Source organism: Solanum pennellii, chromosome 7, assembly GCF_001406875.1.
Source record: "Solanum pennellii chromosome 7, SPENNV200".
Classification (NCBI taxonomy): Eukaryota; Viridiplantae; Streptophyta; class Magnoliopsida; order Solanales; family Solanaceae; genus Solanum; species Solanum pennellii.
Genome location: NC_028643.1, coordinates 17,670,809 through 17,684,702, shown reverse-complemented (window position 1 = coordinate 17,684,702; position 13,894 = coordinate 17,670,809). Strand labels below are relative to the sequence as shown.

At 38.1% G+C, this 13,894-nt stretch overlaps 1 pseudogene; it reads right to left on the bottom strand.

The window, feature by feature from the left end:
• Positions 1 to 11,584: 11,584 nt before the first annotated feature.
• The window catches only part of LOC114077984, a 13,951-nt pseudogene continuing 11,641 nt past the window's right edge, over positions 11,585 to 13,894 (bottom strand).

Sequence of the window (13,894 nt, the reverse complement as noted above, 5' to 3'; positions counted from 1 at the left end):
AATAAAATACAGATTAAGATAAGCCATCACCAAATACCAACAACATGATTTCTAACCTATTTTACATTGAAATCGTAACAAGGATACTAGGAAAAGGAGTTTGACAAAAATGACGGGAAACAGCCCTTGTTTTCAAGATCTTTGAATCATTCGAAAGAAAATCACTTGGATAAAGAAGTCCAGGAGAGAAAAACCATACCTCAAGTAGAAATTAATCTACGTAGACCACCTTGAACGAACCTTGAATAACCCTTGAAAAATCTTCTATGAAATATTCTATTTTTTTCTTTCGTTTTGTTCACTGTTTTTCTCACGGTTGTGTTCTAGTTTTAGTCGTGTATTTGTTTGAGTTTGAACGACTTTTTTAGGTTTAGGAACTTATATTGACTTATTAATTTTAGGGTTTAATAAGTTAATTAAATAAATTAATTAACTAATTACAAAAAAAACCTCGTAAGTTAAATAAACATCGGAGAATCTTGACTTGACCGAAAATCTGAATTTTTGGTGTTGACTATAGTTTAGGACAACATTTTTACTTTATATTAATTAATTAAATCCTTAATTTAATTCATTTAGGGACCTAGGGTAAGTACTAAAGTACCCTTAAGTCATGTGAACCATAATACTAATGATGAGATGAGAAATCATCTAATGAGCTATGATGTCCTCATGCTAGAAGCCAGCTTCCATGATGCATGAGTTGAATGTAATGGAAGTTTATATTGAGCACCGATTGGCTAGCTATGAGCGGTGATGCCTTCTTTCGGGAAGGGCGCAGGTTCACGTACTTCTTATGAGATGAGACTGTCCGGCATACCGGGTATGAGTCTCCTTATATCTCCTAGTCTTCAAACCTATACTGCCAATTAAGGATCTAGCGGGGTTCAATACCCATGTATGCTAGCATGTTTTGGGTCACTTTGGCCGGTGATTCCATCTTTTTTGGTATGGGGGAGACACTGGATTTCATGATGCTCACATGATCAATGTCGGTTAAAGTTAAAGTTCCCAAAGAATGAATGATTCCAGCATCAAATAATGCACATAATGAAATGAACGATACTAAAGTTGTAAGGATAGGATAATCAAGAGGTGAGCTAGACATAAGTAATGACGCTAGGTTATTCTTGGTCAATGCACATCAAACCCGATGAGAGTTTTGAACTACATCCTAGGTATGACTGGTGATTGCACTAGTATATGAAAGAATGAAAAATGAAGTACATATGAATGAATGAAGCAGACTCTGTTTATACTAAAAACGGCTTCCTAGTTGACGTCTTATATGTTGAGCCCTCATTTTGGGAAGTCCTAACGTCAAGTCCATGATCCCAAGGTCTCATGGGATATGAAAGAATGATATGAACTATGTGATATGATATGTGAAATATGTTATGTACTTACAAAATGATAAGTTTGATGATGCATGTTACACTCATTGCATGACTTTCCAAATCCAAATTTGGCATGTCCATTGACTTTCCTAATCAAAATTTTGCAAGTCCACTCACTTGACTTTCCATAAATCATGTTGTTAGGAAAGACCTATTATTTCTCATGCATGTCCTTGGTGTGTGCTTGCATATACCCATACTTGGTACACGTGTGAACTAACTACATAAAATTGTCTATTTTTATGTGCAGTCACAGGTGGACGTTAGATCGCACGGTACAATGTTAAAGTTATCCGGAGTTGGATCTTTCATCCGGACTTCAAAGGCCCTCATGCTTTCGAGGCTGTCTACTGTTATTATCTAGCTTAGATGTAGGCCTTAGCTAGTGGAGCATGTTCCCATAGTGTTTCATTTCCCACTTCATTTTTGATTTTGTATTCGTGTTGTTTTTTCAAGTACTCATTTAATGCAGCTATGAACTATTTCTTTCATTTGATGATCTTAATGTTAGATGGTTGATTGTTAACAGTTATGAGTTTAAGTAGAATTTATTATATGAATGTTAAATAACAAAAAGTTCAAATTTTCCGCAAAAATTAACCTAGATGGAGTAAAGATGACGTATGTAGGCTTGTCTGAGACCTCTAAGAGTTCAATGACGCCGGTCTCGTCATGGGTCTAGATTCCGATCGTGACAAATTATTACCTCTTGCTTCCAAGAACCTTATTCATCTTACAATATTCATAATCATAATAAGTGAAATACTCAATAACATAATCAAGAACAACTCATCAAATCATGTACAAGATCCGTGCATAGCGTAGGAGGAGGGAAACGGGTCGTTAAAGGTTCATTCAAATCTTAAATTCCAACCCTATCATTTATACGTTATCAAATACTATAAACATCCCCTCCAAAACAATAACTTAAAGAAGGATCATATATTAAACGACATTCAAACATTGTCAATCAAATACTCAACAATTCGTGTGAAATCAACCATAGAAAACGTTTACTTTTCGTTAAAAATCTTAAATCTAGGGTTAGGAAGAAAATCCATTTTGGTAGAGTAAAAACCCTAGTATTCAAGTTCTTGAAAACTTATCTTGAAAGGGCCTTTTGAGGAAAGGAATACCAAGAGTGAAAAACCCATATCTTATAGATGAAGAATCAACGAAAATCTGATTGGAGACTTCGAAACCTTCGTCTTCTTCCTTATGCTTTTCTTGTTCTTCAATGGATTTCGGAAAAGAGAGCGTTCTAGAGAGATTGAGAGAATTTTAATTTGATCTGATCTGGGACGTGTAAAAATTATCTAAAACTGACCTAATATACATATATAATCGTCCCATGAATTACCCAAAAGAACCTCCACTTAAATTACAAAAATGCCCCTCCTAAATTGACTTAAAATAGGAGAGCATTTGACATAGCCAAATCTGAAATTTTTTTAAGGGTTTCGGCTTTGACTAGGATTTTAGATTAACTAATTAAGGTTCTAATTTAATTAATTAAGTTACCTAGGTTAATTAATAAAGTTCCCCTAAGTCACTAGGACCATAACCAACCCCTTTGTACCATCCTAGGTTAGGTACTACAATGTTTCTTTTATTAGTTACCCAGCTAGTGTCACCTGGTTAGGTTTTATGATTTTGGGTACACTAGTTTGTTTATTTTAGTTAATCCTAGGTTAGTTATTTATTTAGGTAAGTTTTTTAGATCCTAGTATTGGTTAGGATGCTAGGCCCCATGCGGCTTTACCTGCACGCGCGCCTGTCCCCTAACAGCCTTAACCGAATTCGATTGGGGCTTGGTCTCTTGGTCTCTTGCACAGTTTCTTGCACATGTGTTGCTGCACATTTCTTGTCCAAAGACCCTCACTATGTCCTTGGGTACTTCTTAATCTACATGATCATTTTAAATGATCAAGTGCTATTGTACCTAGGCTTGACACTTGGATGCCTCGTACCTAATGTGTACAACAAAGAAATTAATATTTTAGCTTAGGGTCTTCATTGTAGGTACAATTCCTCAACAAGCTTGGATTGGAGCATTTGAACATCAAAGTATATCTGCATGCGTAGAAATTGTCTAAACATCAAAGTGTATTTTAAGTTACTTGTTAATACATATAAATTGTATAACACCCTTAAGCCATTATTCTCTAACATGTCCAATATTACTCAATATTGGGCATTTGGATGTCTATGTACCCCAATACAAATTCTTAAAACCTAATAGACTCTTCACTTGACAAGTACATTTTTGGAATGTTACAGTTGATGTTAACGTTTATATGCTCAGATTGACGTTATTATTGATGTTCACATTTACATTGACGTCGATGTTAATGTTTATATTGAGGATGATGTTTACGTTGCCGTTGGTGTTCACATTGATTATGACGTTTACTTTGACATTAACATGGACATTGACGTTTACATTAATGTTCACGTTAATGTTCACACTGCCTTTTTCGTTTACGTAGACTCCAATTTTGATGTTGTGTTAACATTCATGTTGATGTTCACATTTACGTTGAAGTTCACGTTCACGTAGACACTTACATTTATGTTGACGTTCAAGTTTACGTTTACGCTTACATTGGCGTTCACTTTTACATTTACGCTTAAACTGACGTTCATATTTACATTGACGTTGACGTTAATGTTCACTTGATGTTGACATTAACATTCACGCATTTTTTGACGTTGACATTGACACTGAGATTTACGTTAACGTTAATGTTTATGTTCACATTGTCATTGATGTTGACGTTCACATTGAAATTGATGTTGATGTTCACATTCACGTTCATGTTGACGTTGACATTGATGTTCATGTTGACACTGACATTTATGTTTACATTTATTTTGATGTTAACATTTACTTTCGCGTTCATGGTAATGTTCACATTGACGTAGATGTTAAAGTTAATGATGTCGTTGATGTTTATGTTGATGTTGATGTTAACATTGACGTTAACATTCACATTGAAGTTCACATTGACGTTCACATAGTCGTTGAACATTATGTTGACACTAATGTTGACATTGACGTTCATGTTCATGTTGAAGTTCACATTAACATTAACATTGATGTTCAAGTGGACTGTAAAAACCCTAAAAATGGATATGCTAATTAATGCTTAATGTGTCTAGAATGCCAACGATTAGACCGGGTTCACACGGATTGATGCGCGTAGACCCAGACCTCGAAACCCTTTTTACATCCAAGCCAACTAACTTGGGGAGTTAGTTGAGCTAGGAGGTTGGGTCCAACCCTGAAGGACTCTGGAATACGAAGATTACCTAGAAGGAGTATTTACCGGACTTAAAAAGAGGAAATCTTAGGTTTGGATTGTCTAGGGGTAAAATGGTCTTTTGCAAGGATAAGGGTAGTATCTTAATTACCCTAAATATATAATTAATTAATTAATTAATTAATTAATTAATTAATAAGGTGGAGGGGCACTATGGGGAGAGAGGGCCGAAATTGGGCTCTTGAAGTGAAGTCTTACTCCACCCGGGTTCGAACCTAGGTGGATGCAATAAATTAAATTGTTTTTAATTTAAAATGGTAAATTAATGTAATTGATTTATATTTATTAGTTATTTGATGATTTAAAATAAAATGAAATCAGTAATAATTAAATAAAACCTTATTTGACTAAGTCCTAAATTAGACTTCTAAGCCTTAGAAAACTCTTCTCTCTCACGTCTCTATCACTCTCACTCACGTTTTTCTATGCCAAATAACGTTTAAAAACAATAGGTAAACCAAAGTTCTTCACAGTTGAAGAACTCACAACGAAAATTATAAACAAACAACTAATCAAACACGTTAGGCAAAGAGAGAGTTTTACCGTCATGTTGTTGTTGAAGCTCTTGGATTTGGACGTGCGCTTGGAGGGGTACTTTGAACAGCAAGTCGAGGTTTGAACGTCAAAAAGGTATGGGTTCTCTTCTCTGTTGGTCCCTTTCCCATGAGACCCCTAAAGGTTCAGAATATTCATTCCGAAAACTAGGATTGTTCTGCGTTGCATATCCCTGTCACTAGCTCCCATTGAATCATAGGTTGGTTATGTTTGCTTGTAGGAAACTAGGGATGAAACGTGTTTTCGTGATGATTATGCATTTATATATATGTTTGGAATTATGTGACTTATGTTAATGTTTCCGCAAATGTAAGTACGTGTGTATGTGTGTGTTTTTGAGGCTATTGTTCATGGTTTAGGACTTGAAATGGCATGATAGTTCTTTATATTTCTTGTACACATGTTGATGTGAATGTGCTGTTCATATGAGTCGAAATGTGGTTGATTTTAGGGATAATTTCTTGGCTATACAAATCCATGAAAACGCACCTAAAACGTTCTAGATGCACTACAAAATTCCCCTAAGAACTAAGGTGTAACTAGATGAAAGGATGCTGAAAAATTAAAAGAAAATTTCCACATTCTAGTGATGAATTTTGGTCAGCAAAGAGGCTTAAAATGTTTTTAAAATGAATTAAAGCAAGTGAGGTCATGGAGGATTGAACCCATGACCTCACCATGTTAAAAACCATGAAAATAAAGAACTAAAAAGAAATGTGGTGAAGGGGATATGAACCATGGTATTGGCTGGAAAATGAAACTTAAAAGAAAAATAAGAAATGAGAGGAGTGGGATTCTAATCCACCACCTCTCAATCAGATTTAAGGAAGAGTAAAAGCAATAAAGATAAAATGTGAGCCGTGGGAATCAAACCCACGACCTCTAAACAGTGAAGGAGAGTAAAGAAAATGAAAGAAAAGAAATGTGAGGCGTGGGAATCAAACCCACGACCTCTAGGCATTGAAGGAGGGTTAAACAAAATAAACAAAATAGATGTGAGGCGTGGAAATTGAACCCACGACCTCCTAGGAAGATTTTGATGAGAAAAATAAAAAGAAATTAAAGAGGGGTTGTGGGGGTTCGAACCCACAACCCCTCGGCCAAAGGAGAGAAATTTAAAGTCAATGAAAATAAAAAGTAAATGAGGTTGTGGGGGTTCGATCTCACATCCTCTTAGTTCCATTAAGCGAAAAATGAAGAGATAATTTAAGGCGAAAATAAAATGAAGGCATTGGGGCTCGAAATTGGGTCCCGAAGCCGTATGGATCATACCAAAATGAATAAAAAAACGTAAGTGTTGCTCAAGAGATTTGAAAATCGGGTCCCCTTGTCAAAATTCTGTATTGATACATAAGTCATACGTGTATTAAATGTTCAAGAATAATGCTGCCTACTTAGATCAAAATCGAGATCTTGGCATACAAACAAGATGCATAAGTCTTGTACTACATAATCTTAGGAAGATATGAGTCTCTTAAACGAACTATGAATGAAGCCTCATGGCTTGTATGTATAGACCCATCAGTCTAGCATACATTTAAAAGTAAGTAAACCTAAGATGTATGTAATGAAATGATGAAAGCCTACAAAAGTTAATTAAGAGTATGAAACACATAAATGGCCAAGTGCATTGGCATATGATGAAATTAACATTCACGTAAAAAGGGGTGAGTAACTATGAAGAGAAAATGTGATAATTATATTGAATGTGGTGACAACATGATATGAGGCTAATGTAAAAGATGAGAGCAATCTTAAATGAGCCTAAGTAAATGTTACCAAAACGTACTCATCTATGAGAGTGTAAAGTTAATGAAGACACCAGTCTCTATGAACACTCTAATGAAAGTATTGGGATTAACACACTTAATACTAATGATGAGATGAGAAATCATCTATTGAGCTATGATGTCCTCATACTAGAAGCCCCTTTTCATGACGTATGAGTTTAATGTAATGGAACATTATACTAGACACCGATATACTAGGTATGAGCGGTGATGCCTTCTTTCGAGAAGGGCGGAGGTTCACGTAAATCTCATGTGATGAGACTGTCTGGAATGCTGGGTATGAGTCTCTTTATATCTACAAGTCTTCGAATCTATACTGCCAATATAGGGATTCTGGCGGGGTTCAATTCCCATGTACACTAGCAATATAGGGATTTTGGTGTGGGGTTTCATGACATTGGATTTCATGATGCTCACATGATCTATGTCAGTTAAAGTTAAAGTTCCCAATGAATGAATGAGGCAGCCTCAAATTATGCACATAATGAAATGAATGATACCAAAGGTGTTAGGATAAGATAATCAACAGGTGAGTTAAATTCAAGTAATGACATCAGGTCATTCTTGGTCATTGCACAACGAACCCAATGAATGTCTTAAACTACATCCTAGGTATAGCTGGTGTTTACACTAGCCCATGAATGAAATGAAATGAAGTACGTATGAATGAAGCAGACTCTATGTTTGCTAAAGCAGACTCCCTAGTTGAGGTCCCATATGTTGATCCCTTATTTTTGGGAAGTCTTAATGTAAAGTTTATGATTCCAAGGTCTCATGGCATACGAATGAATGATATGAACAACGTTATTTGGTATATGTATTATGATATGTGCTATGTGTAGGATGTTATGTTTTGTGTGAAATATGATAAGTATGATGCTGCATGTTGCTCTCATGGCATGACTTTCCTAATCCGAATTTGGAAAGATCACTGACTTTCCTAATCCAAATTTTGAACGCTCACTCACTTTCCTAATCTCAATTTGGCAAGTCCACTAACTTGACCTTCTACAATCATGTTGTTAGGAAAGAGCTATTCTTACTCATGTATGTCCTTAGTGTGTGCTTGCATATACCCATACTTAGTACCAGTGTGTACTAACCCTATACAACTCAAAACATTTAGGTGCAGGCACAGGTGGACGCTAGAGCTACAGGATCAATGCTGCAGTTATCCGGACGTCGAGCATTCATCGGGACTTGGTAGGCCCTCATGCGTTCGAGGATGCTTTGCCCATTTACATTCTAGCTTTGTTGTAGGATTAAGCTGGTGGAGTATGTTACACTAGCGTTTCTTTCCTGTTTTTGTTCAGACATTATATTGGTGCGATTTTGGCATGTACATCGTTATCGTTATGATAAACTATTTCTTTATTTGATGATCTTAATTTTAGATTGTTGATGGTGAATGATTATGCATGTAGTAGAATGTTTAGTAAGCATGTCACCAATTAAAAGTGTCAAATTTTCCACCAAAATTATTCTAGATGATGTAAGAATGACGTATGTAGGCTTGTCTGCGATCTTTGAGAGGTCAACGACGCCGGTCTCATCTAGGGTCTAGATTACAGTCGTAACAAAGTTTGTATCAGAGCGCTAGGTTAAATTCTGAAGATAATAAGTTCACATCAACCACATCGAGTAGTTTCTAAGTCATGGTAGTGAAATGCACCACTATCCTTTATTAGAGACTGCATGGTGCATAGGAAAATTTACCTTCTTCTGATCTTATCGTGCCTTCTCTAATTTCTGTTTCTTTGTGTTAAGAGCGTATAAAACATCAACTCTTGAGATTCAGAATGATTAATATGAGGAGAAACGAAGGAAGAGCAATAAGGTGTTCCCTGGGAGAACCCACCTGCCAGCACCATCGATAGCAGGTTAAGGGACATCACGAGGATGAATCCTCACATTCACACTGGATCTAAGATTGCTGAGAATCTTGAGGAGGAGTGTAGGGCATCTATATTACATGCTAGAATAGGCCTTTACAGGCTTATTCTTAATATCAGTATTCAACAAGTGGAGGAAAACAGGAATATGAAGAATACTAGGGCTGGGACCATGTCAAGACTGATAAGAATTTTTCAAGGAAGAGTAGTACTGAAATCAGGGATAAGCCCAGATTTAAGAAGGGACTCTCCCACAGAGGGGAGTCAAGTTCATCCAAGGATCGCTATGACAGGGATTCCAAGCCCAGAGTTAAGAGTAGGAAGTGTGTCAAACTTCATGGAGGAGAGTGTATGAGGGGATCTAATGCTTGTTTGATTTGTAGAGAACCGGGTCACATGGTGAAGAATTGTCTGAATAGGAGAAGTCAAGAACAAGGGAAGGAGAGATTTCAACCTAATTGTCCAAGTGAAGAGGCTCCAAGGATGCAACAATTCATCGCACTCAAGTCTAGGGGTGTAGGGGAAGGCACCTCTGGTGAAGTCTCAGGTGCGTAGCCTTAATTAGTCTTTCATGTATATGACTGTGTATGGTGTTTATGCACTAGTACGAAGTTAATATGTTTGAGTCATCATGTTGGTTGATGATTTATATTAACTACATGTTTACCTATGTTGTATGCTTCAGTGAGACTAGTTTACGAAAGAGTTCCTTAGTCTATTAATGTAAAGCTACTAGTAGGTCTAAAGGATGTGCAACATCATGTTAGTATGTGAATAAGCTATTTACCAGTGGGGAGCATTGAATTACCTACGTATGCATACATTCTATAGATGACTTAATTATTGATAGAAAAGATTAATGTCATTCTGGGACGAATGTTTCTAAGTGGGGGATAATGTAAGAACCCTAAAAATTGATATGCTAAGTAATGCTTAATGTGTCTAGAATGCCAACGATTAGACGGGGTTCACACGGATTGATGCGCGTGAAATCAGACCTCGGAACCGTTTCTACATAAAAGCCAACTAACTTGGAGAGTTATTAGAGCTAGGAAAGGTTGGGTCCAACCATGTAGGACTCTCGAATACGAATATTTACTCGAAGGAGTCTTTACCGGCCTTAAAAAAAGGAAATCTTAGGTTTGGAGGGTATAGGGGTAAATTGTCTTTTCCAAGGATAAGGGCAGCATAGTAATTACCCTATATATATAAATAATTATTTAATTAATAAGGTGGACGGACATTATGGGGATAGAGGGCCGGAATTGGGCTCTTGAAGTGAAGTCTTGCTCCACCTGGGTACGAACCTATGTGGAAGCAATCAATGAAATTGTTTTTAATTTATGTTGGTAAATTAATGTAATGAATTTACATTTATTAGTTATTATATTATTTAAAATAAAAGGAAATCTGATTTTTTATAATTAAATAAAACTTCATTTGACTAAGTCTAAACTAGACTCCTAAGCCTAAGAAAAGTCTTCTCTCCCACGCTCATCTCTCTCTCTCTCTCACGTCTGTATCACTCTCACTCACGATTTTCTCTGCAAAATAACGTACAAAAAAAGGAGGTAAACCAAAGTTATTCACACTTTAAGAACGCACAACTAAAATCACAAACAAACAACTAATCAAACACGTTAGGCAAAGAGAGGGTTTTACCGTCAAGTTGGTGTTGAAGCTCTTGGATTTGGACGTGTGTTTGGAGGGGTTCTTTGGGAAGCAAGTCAACGTTTGAACATAAAAAATGTATGGATTCTCTTCTCTCTTGGTCCCTTTCAAAAGAGACCCCTTAAAGTTCAGAATATTCATTCCGAAAACTAGGATTGTTCGTCGTTGCATATCCCTATCACTAGCTCCCTTTGAATCATAGGTTTGTTATTTTTGCTGGTAGAAAACTAGGGATGAAATGTGTTTTCATGATTATTATGTGTTTATATGTTTGATTGGAATTATGTGATTTATGTTGATGTTTACAAAAATGTAACTACGTGTGTATGTGTGTGTTGTCGTGGCTATTCTTCATGGTTTAGGACTTGAAATTGCATGATAGTTCTTTATAATTAATGTACACATGTTGATGTAAATGTGATTTTCATATGAGTTGAATGTTGCTGATTTGAGGGATAATCTCTTGGCTAAAGGAATGCACTATAGATTCCTTTAAGAAGTAAGGTGTAACTTGATGAAAGGATGCTGAAAATTAAAAGAAAATTTCCATCTTCTAGTGATGAATTTCGGTCACCAAAGAGGGTTCAAAATGTTGAATTTTTTTAAATAAGTGAGGTCATGGAGGATTGAACCCATGACCTCACCATGCTAAAAACCATGAAAATAAAGAAGTAAAAAGAAATGTGGTGAAGGGGATTCGAATTATGGTATTTTTTGGAAAATGTAACTTAAAAGAAAAATAAGAAATGAGAGGAGAGGAAATCGAACCCACCACCTCTCGATCAGATTTAAGGAAGAGAAAAAAAATAAAAATAAAATGTGAGGCGTGGGAATCGAACCCACAACCTCTAGGCAACGGAGGAGAGTAAAAAAATAGAAGAAACGAAATGTGAGGCATGGGAATCGAACCCACGACCTATAGGCAGTGAATGAGAGTGAGTCATGGGAATCGCTGGTCGTTCTGCTGTGCAGGTTTCGACAATGATCCTTCCGCAGGTTCACCTACGGAAACCTTGTTACGACTTCCCCTTCCTCTAAATGATAAGGTTCAATGGACTTCTCGCGACGTCACGGGCAGCGAACCACCCATGTCGCCGCAATCCGAACTTTTCACTGGATCATTCAATCGGTATGAGCGACGGGCGGTGTGTACAAAGGGCAGGGACGCAGTCAACGCGAGCTGATGACTTGCGCTTACTAGGAATTCTTCGTTGAAGACCAACAATTGCAATGATCTATCCCCATCATGATGAAATTTCAAAGATTACCCGGGCCTGTCGGCCAAGGCTATAAGCTCGTTGAATGCATCTGTGTAGGGCGCGTGCGGCCCAGAACATCTAAGGGAATCACAGACCTGTTATTGCCTCAAACTTCCGCAGCCTAAAAGGTCGTAGTCCCTCTAAAAAGCTGGCCGCGAAGGGATACCTCCGCATATCTAGTTAGCTGGCTGAGGTCTCGTTCGTTAACGGAATTAAACACACAAATCGCTCCACCAACTAAGAACGGCCATACACCACCACCCATAGAATCAAGAAAGAGCTCTCAGTCTGTCAATCCTTACTATGTCTGGACCTGCTAAGTTTCCCCGTGATGAGTCAAATTAAGCCGCAGGCTCCACTCTGGTGGTGCCCTTCCGTCAATTCCTTTAAGTTTCAGCCTTGCGACCATACTACCCCCGGAACCCAAACACTTTGATTTCTCATAAGGTGCCGGCGGAGTCCTAAAAGCAACATCAGCCGATCCCTGGTCGGCATCGTTTATGGTTGAGAGTTATCTGATCGTCTTCGAGCCCCCAACTTTCGTTCTTAATTAGTGAAAACATCCTCGGCAAATGCTTTCGCAGTTGTTCGTCTTTCATAATTCCAAGAATTTCACCTCTGACTATGAAATACGAATGCCCCCGACTGTCCCTGTTAATCATTACTCCGACCCGAAGGCCAACGTAATAGGACAAAAATCCTATAATGTTATCCCATTCTAATGTATACAGAGCGTAGTGTGACGTCCCGCCACCTTTCCAGCCAGTTTGCAGCATACGAAGGGGGCAGACGTCCCAACAGCCTTGGAGAGGCTTGTGCAAGACTCTAGAGCCTTCTAGAATCTTGGGGCAGACTAGAGAATTCCAGGAGCCTTTTGGAAGAGCTAGAGACATATTCTAGGAATGTAGAACATGTATTAGAGTGCATGTAATTAGGGACTTGTATAGCAGCATTTATTTACTCTTAGGCTTAGGAATTAGTATAAAAGGGAGGGTCATTGTATTTGTAAATCATCCATCAACTCAATAATAAAATACAAGTCCTCTCTTCCAAAAATCTGTCTTGTCTTTCGTCTTATTCTCTTAGCGTTCCGAATAGTAAAGGCTTACTTGAGCTTACGAGATCGTGAAAGAATCGCGAGTAAGTTGTGAAGTGCCGCAGGGAGTCTTAGTGAATAGTCTAAGTCCGTGACAAAGTTGTATCAGAGCAAGTTGATCGTAAGAGAATGATGAACGGAGGAGATGTTATCGACGCTAGCACCACCAACGTCCACACGGATGGAGGAAAGAAGAACAAGAAAGGGACTTGGAGAATTACTTCAAGTGTAATCGGGTGCGAAGTGATGTGAACAAGATCAACACTACTCTGTTGTATCTTTCAGAGATGGCCATGTTGTGGTGGAGGCGTAAAGAGTCTGACATCAAGAAGGGGACGTGCACCATGAACACTTGGGAGCAATTCCGCGAAGAGTTCAAGAAGGCGTTCTTCCCCAACAACGTCATCTATGAGGCAAAGCGCAAGTTTAGGGAGTTGAAGCAAACGGGCAGCATACGCGCGTATGTGCGGGAGTTTACCACCCTTACGCTTCAGATTCCCAAACTCACGGATGACGACATGTTGTTCCACTTCATGGATGGGCTGCAAAATTGGGCCAGAACGAAGTTGGAGCGGCAACAAGTCGGGACTATTGATGAAGCCATCACGCAGGCCGAAGCCTTGACAGACTTCAGGAAGGAGAAGTCTCACAGTGCCGAGGAGGACGATGAGGAAGGTAGTCATGATGATAGTAGGGAAGATTGTGGCGAAGGCGAGGAGCAACGACCACAACCCAAGAGGTGAGGCGAGGAGCAACGGCCTCACAGGCGTGACACCTATAGGTCCAGCGGCAAGAAATCTGGAGATCGTGGCAACACGGTGAGGAAAAAGGTTGCCAAGGAAGATGGTTTCTACATATGCAGTGGACCGCATAGTTATGAAAAGTGCCCTGAACTGATGAATCTTTGTGCT